At 47.5% G+C, this 6,857-nt stretch overlaps 1 protein-coding gene across 1 annotated transcript in view; it reads left to right on the forward strand.

Moving 5' to 3' along the window:
• Nucleotides 1-6,857, forward strand: part of LOC106805105 (inactive phospholipase C-like protein 2) — a gene marked incomplete in the record, with an annotated part of 92,614 nt that overhangs the window by 18,867 nt on the left and 66,890 nt on the right.

Raw genomic sequence — 6,857 nt, forward strand, 5'->3', positions numbered from 1 at the left:
TCTCTCTCTCTCTCTCTCTCTCTCTCTCTCTCTCTCTCTCTCTCTCTCCCTCTCGACCAGCGTGGTACGTTTATCATTATTTCTTTCGTACACAATATCACCGCACGCAATTACCCATACTTTATACAACGTCGCCCGACGTCACTATCACACGAAGAAAGGTCTTCGACTTTTCCAGGCGTTAACGCACCTTCTGATTTCGCTGCAGCGCTGCTGGTCACGTGATTAACTGCCGTCGCAGTGATTGGTTTCGCGGAGCGAGCAGACCCATTCCCCATAAATGAACGTTTCCTATGCGTGAAGACCCGCCTGTCCGACTGTAGTGCTTACACATGGTTCGAATGTCGGGTCATCATTTTTGATCTGTCGGATCCCGGCTAGCCTCTCGTGCTTTCAACGGAAGCAACACTACGGATGCATGCATATGTGTGCGCGCGTGCGTGCGTGCGTGCGCGCATTTGCGTGTGCGTCTGAGTGCGAGCGCATGTGCGTGCATTTGCGCGCGCGTGCGTGCGTGCGTGCGTGAGTGCGCGTGCGCTGTAACCGTGCTGTCGTGGCCGTGCGCGCACTCTCATGCGGGAGTGCGTGTAACAGCACTACTGCAACAACCGTCTTTGCGTTAAATCACCGCTTCTCTGCAGTGGCGGGGTAGGGAGGTGGGAAGAGGGGGGGGGGAGTTAGACCGCGTAGGTACAACATATTATTATCACAAGTCAATTTGTCCCACCGGCGACCACACTAACTGCTTTAATTCACGTGGACTCGCAGAGATCCTTTGGCGAGATTAATGCAATCTGACCCTCGGAGAGCCACGAGAGACATTTCGCTGATTGAAGTCTCGGCACGTTCATCCGTGATTTCTTTTCATGTTTTTTTCATAAAGCCTAGCGCACACACCCGAACAAAACACATTGAACGTGGAGCAAAACGTGTTTCGCTCGATGTTCGTGGCTGTGTACGGATTCCCGAAACATTGCTCAGCTGAGCGTGTTTCGCTGAACAAGCAATGTTTGATTCGCGGAACGTGTTTTCGCCTGAGCGTACGTTTTGCTCGGGTGTGTGCATCAATCGTTCTGCTACGCAGCGAAACGCCACAGACGGTCTCCAATCAATATCCTTAAAAATATCACATGACACACAAAATTGGATGTCAATTGGATGGCTATTTTTGATGTCATGTGACAGCGGCGCTGTACGCAGTGTTTCTGTATGTTTTGCTCAGCTGTGTGCTGTGTCGGGTGGCGTGTGTGCGCTTGCTCGCCGAAACAAAATTTCCCGTTTTGCTCGGGTGTGTGCGCTAGGCTTAAAACAAACTTAAGTCGGCACGAACGCGAAATCGATGCATCGTGTATGTTCTCAAAGGAAAGCGAGCTGCACGATGTATGTTGAGAGAAACATCTACCCATCCGCTAGCTCTAGTACTATAGCCCGCGTACATTGACTGCCGCAGGCAAGCGCGAGCCTGCGGCAGTCAATGTACGCGGGCTATAGTACTAGAGCTACCCATCCGCATGAGCAGCGCCAGCAATTTCTAGCTCGCAAAGACTACTTTAATTAAACATTCGGGTTTTTCTTCGCTTTGCGTTCGGATGATCGAATGAAATATAATAACATCAGTGTTCGACATATTTGTTTTATTCATTCCGTGGTTTGTCATGTGTTTTCTACACATATATACTTTCCTTTGTAATGCACATGTTATAATATATTCACGTAATCTGCGCATTATGGGTCAGTAAATTCCTACTATTACTACTATTACCATTATTACTACTATACTGTTTACATTATATTACATGTGCTGCTACAGCTACATGTACATCTGCAGCTACAGCTACAGCTGCCTAGTGCCGCTGCTACGGTTACACTACGACTACTACTGTTGCTTCTGCTACAACTAACAGTACTACTGTGCCGCTGCTCTTCACGCCACCTCCTCCACCGCCGCCACCTCCGCCACCGCCGCCACCTCCTCCACCGCCGCCACCGACATCGCCGCCGTCGCCGCCACCACCACCACTAACAACAACCAACAACAACAACAACAACAACAACAACAACAACGACGACACCACCAACAACAACAACGACAATAATAATAATCATTATTATTATTAATATTGTTGTTATTATCATCATCATCATCATCGTCGTCGTCATCATAATCATCATCACCATCGTCATCAATATCATTGTTATTATTCATCGCTGTACCACCAGTGATTGTCTGATTTCATCTTGGGGGTTCGTCGGCAGGGGTGCAAATCCAGGGGGGCAGGGGGACATGTCCCCCCACGAATTTTCAGAGGGGGAACATTATATCAAATGTCTCCCCCCCCCACGATTTTGGATCACCGTGATTTTGTGTGTAAGTGTGTGTGTGTGCTGTCGGCCGGTGTATGGGTGTGTGTGTGTGTGGTTGTGTGTGTGTGGTGTGTGTGTGTGTGTGTTTGTAAAGTGAGAATCTTTTCATTGTGTGTGATAGTTGCGTCAACGATTGGCTTTCTTTTTTCCTTTTTTTTTGCCAGCTTTCATTCTTATTCAGTGCATTTGAGAGCATAATAATGATCATTGCCACAACTAAGGAAAAATAGTGTTTGATAATGCTGAGTACCGTTTCTTTTTTAACACCGTTTTTTTCTTATATTAAATCATCTTATGCAAAAATCATCTAAGAGAAAGTATGTTTATGAAAGTCTGTAGGAGCGACCTGTCACTCGCACATTAGAGCAACGTTCTATTCAAGGATTAAGCTGGGACACCGAGTATATTTCGACCGCAAAGAGACCGCTGAGTAACTAGCATCGGTTTTGAATTAATGTAATTTTCATTGCAAATTGACTGATATATATACACGTCACTATATGATATTGACTGGACCAACAAAATAACGGACCAATTTATTTGGCTGTGATCAGCCTCGATCAAACCAAAGATATTGGTTTTCTGCTTTTTATTTCTTGATTTTCATGACTGCATGTGGACAGCCCTTTTTGGTAATCTTATCACCAAACCTAATGCATGCCGCTGTGTGGTTGTGTGGAGTGGTGTGTGCTTGTGTGTGTCGTGTGTGAACTGTTCGGAGTGTGTGTGGCGTGTGTGGTGTGTGGTGTGCTGGTGTGTTGTGTGTGCAGGTGTTGTATGCAGGGGGGGGCGCGTCCAAGGGCTCCTGCGACCCCCCTCCCCCCCGCTTGCGCAGGAAACGCATCATGAGGGGAGTCTAATTTCATGTTCATTTTTTTCGTGCTGCTCGCTAACTGGTGTGTCCCCCACATTTCAAAATGATTCTGCGCGCCTGATATAGTCGACGAGCACAGGTCATCAGAGGACGGGGATACCAGATGTAAGTGTTGCCGAAAGGAGGTGTGATCCTAAGCGCTGAGCGCACATCTTGCGCGCAGTTCCGCGGCAAGGTGCACGCGACCGCCGGGAACGTTTTACGACAGTATGCAGCGCTGGCAGCTATGGATCCGTGCGCCGAATGCATAGGCCGGCGCCACGGATGCAAGCTGCCAGCGAACAGTCCGCAATTTTAGCGGGGGACACAGAGGGCACACATTTGGACGTGGGAGGAAACCGCGACTTACATGGGGCGTCGGTACAGATGGGGGGGGGCGAGAGCGAAGCTTTTGATTTTGCCGTGGTCCATTTCCGTGTGGCTTAGGCGTTTTCACTATAAGTTCCAAACATAAAAAGTTCCAAACATAAGAAAAATCGGAGCATTACTTTGATAAAATAGTGATACGAAATAGTACGCGGATTGTGCGCCTTAGTTACCTCTTTGAAATCATACGCTGTTTAAGAATCGCCATCTGCTGCATTCCCCAGAGCTCCGCCCACTTTAAAAATATTGCTAGCCATTGTGGCAGTGGTATCCTGAGGTACGAACGACGTTAGTATTTATGATTCGATTTTCGAAGACAGCAGGCGAAAGTGCAGCATTTGAATACAGCTTACTTCATTAGCATTATATATAGTATCTTAATGATTCTCCGGACAGGCTTCTTTTGTCTATATATACACAATTAAATACCTTATCTGCACTCTCTATCATCTATGTGACCTTGCCTATATCATATGCCACCCTTAGTCCGCAAATGCAGACGATTATAACACCGCCTTTGCTAATGTGAGGGTGCGGGTTTATCATCACCCCCATTACTGGGGTCTGCCGTAGGTGCCTGTATGCGAGTGATAGAGTTGCAGCCAGTCCACTGGCAGCAGGGATTAACGACTGACTCGCAGTCAGAATTTATGGGTATAATTTCATTTGGAAAATGACAAACGTAGCTAATTAGTGAAAAACTAATTGGGTGGCGTCACTCGCGCGCTTGTATGCGAAATCGGAGCCTAGTCAGACTGTGTGTGTATGTGTATGTATGTGTGTGTGTGTGTGCGTGCGTGCGTGCGTGCGTGCGTGCGTGCGTGCGTGTGCGTGCGTGCGTGCGTGCGGGGGTGTGTGCGTGCGTGCGTGCGTGTGCGCGTGTACCCGTAGTTGCGCGTGGGTGGATGTGTGAGTTAGCATCGTCTGTGCATCTCTCTTGTGAAAACTTGTGCGGAGATCAGCGAAAGTGCTCCTTCTGCGAAAGTGCGAATCGCTACATTTCCAGAAGCGTGTGAAGATATTTGGTTTCCTGCAGAGGTCCCCGTTTCTCGCAGCCTGTTCTGCTAGCATCTATGACAAATACGACATGCGCATATACGCTCTCCTATGACACTATTTGTCATAGGAAGATTCTTCCTATGACAAATATTGTTGTATGTGTTGTGGGCATCATAGGAGTTTAGGATCGAGCGCTATTATTAACGCAAGCAGTGAATTTCAGCTGTAAAGCGGAACGAAGTTGACTCGCCAATATTTGTCATAGGAAGAATCTTCCTATGACAAATAGTGTCATAGGAAAGCGTATATGCGTATGTCGTATTTGTCATAGATGCCAGCAGAGCATCTCGGCGGGGTTTCTCGGCGGGGTGCTGCAGTCACGTTATTAGTCGCGCAGTGTGTGTAACACCCCGAGTGTTGTGCGTTCTGTGCGTGTGCGTACATACAGTCCCGCCGCTGTTCAAACGAGACTCAACATTTATTAATTAGTTAGGTGCGCTTCGATTCACCGCCGAATGCACCCCGAGAGATTTCTTCATCAACGGGGTTCCCGACAGACGATGGGCCATCACAACAACACTAAGCCCGTATGTGCGAAGGCTTCGAATCGAAGCAACGGAAACATGACCCCGTTATCGAAGTCGAATTCCGGAGTGGGGTTGTATTGCCGAATCTAAATCCTGTCGCAGGAACGCAGCGACGTATGGTGCGTGAGTGGAAACGATGATGCGAACACGAGTGGCGAGTGGCGCCCCAGTGGCACAGCCGAAACACTGAAATCTCGATTTTTCCGAATTTTTCCGGGAAGCTTCGGGGATAATGGTGATGCGATCGCGCTGCATGTAAGCCCCCACCCGCGCTGTGGAGCGACCGGGGATGCTCGATGTGATATCAATCTACGTATACAACATTCGGCGCCATACATGCTTGCGACTATGCGTGGTTGGTCATCGTACTCGGATATAATCTTTTTAACCGCGGTAGAAATAATTTAACCGCAGTAAAATTATAGCTCTTTTTACCAAGGTAAAAGGAATTTATCCGCGGTTAAATCATGTGTAACACGGCATTTGATTGGCTAAACTCGTTTTACGGGGGTTAAATTATGTGTAACAATGCCGCTGATTGGGTAAAAACGCTATAATTTTACCACGGTTAAATTATTTCTACCGCAGTAAAAATAATTTACACGCGGTTAAGGTTAAAGTATGTGTAACAAAGTCTATGATTGGGTAAAAGCGTTATAATTTTACCGCGTTTAAATGATTTTTACCACGGTAAAAAGTAGTTAGTTGTGAGTACGATGGCCAACCCTATGCGACAACCGCGGGGCGAGTTAACGCGGGTAATGTCTGACGGCGGTGTGACGGTCCATCGTGCGTGTAGCCACCGAGTACAGACGTGAATAAGCTCGAATATAAGTTCAACCGGTTGAAATTCTATTTGCGCGCTCTATGCCGGCAACAAGCGACCGAGTTCACGTGGTAGCGCGACGTTCTCGCCTCGACACGTTCTCACCCCGTTAAGTCGCCCTACTCACCATTCGTATTTTCCGCCTTATCTCGAAACTTCTCCACATAGTACATTGAACCGATGATGGAAGTGTTGAATCAAATGTAACGTGATCGTTTCAACTACTTTGCATTTCTGCAAATAACATATCGTGCGGCGGGCGATTGATTGATAAAATAGTGATAGTGATGGAGGCGAAGGCGGTAACGGTGGTGGTGGGTGGGCGCACAGGCACTTGGAGCGTTTCAATAAAATATAATGCTAAATAAATACGAAATCTATTTACTACCAAAGTCTTAATATTTCTCTACTCTCGTTCGCCTATTATTGCCGACCGTTTCATGTAAATGCCGTGCAAATGCTCCTCTGCAACACACATGTACACCGCACGCACGCTGCCGCACACTGATACATAAAGGAAATTGTCGGCAATAATAGGCGAAAGAGAGTATAGAAACTTGGTAGTACTAGGAAATAGATTTCGTATTTATTAGCTCATCTGACATAGTCAGATGCAGCTTGTAGAATCGCTTGATCGTCCGTCCGTGCGTCCGAGCGTCCGAGCGTCCGTGCGTCCGTCAACAGTTGGGCACAAATCTTAACCGCTCGACGTACGGTCACGATATTCAGGACGTGGGGGGTAATCCGAAAACGAGTTGGGATGTCGAAGCTGGGGTCAAGGTCAAAGGTCAAGAGGTGTAAAGAGGGGAACATTCACTCCTTAACTTAAGGTATAGGGAGG

This window comes from Priapulus caudatus, unplaced genomic scaffold (assembly GCF_000485595.1).
Source record: "Priapulus caudatus unplaced genomic scaffold, Priapulus_caudatus-5.0.1 Scaffold100, whole genome shotgun sequence".
Classification (NCBI taxonomy): domain Eukaryota; kingdom Metazoa; phylum Priapulida; class Priapulimorpha; order Priapulimorphida; family Priapulidae; genus Priapulus; species Priapulus caudatus.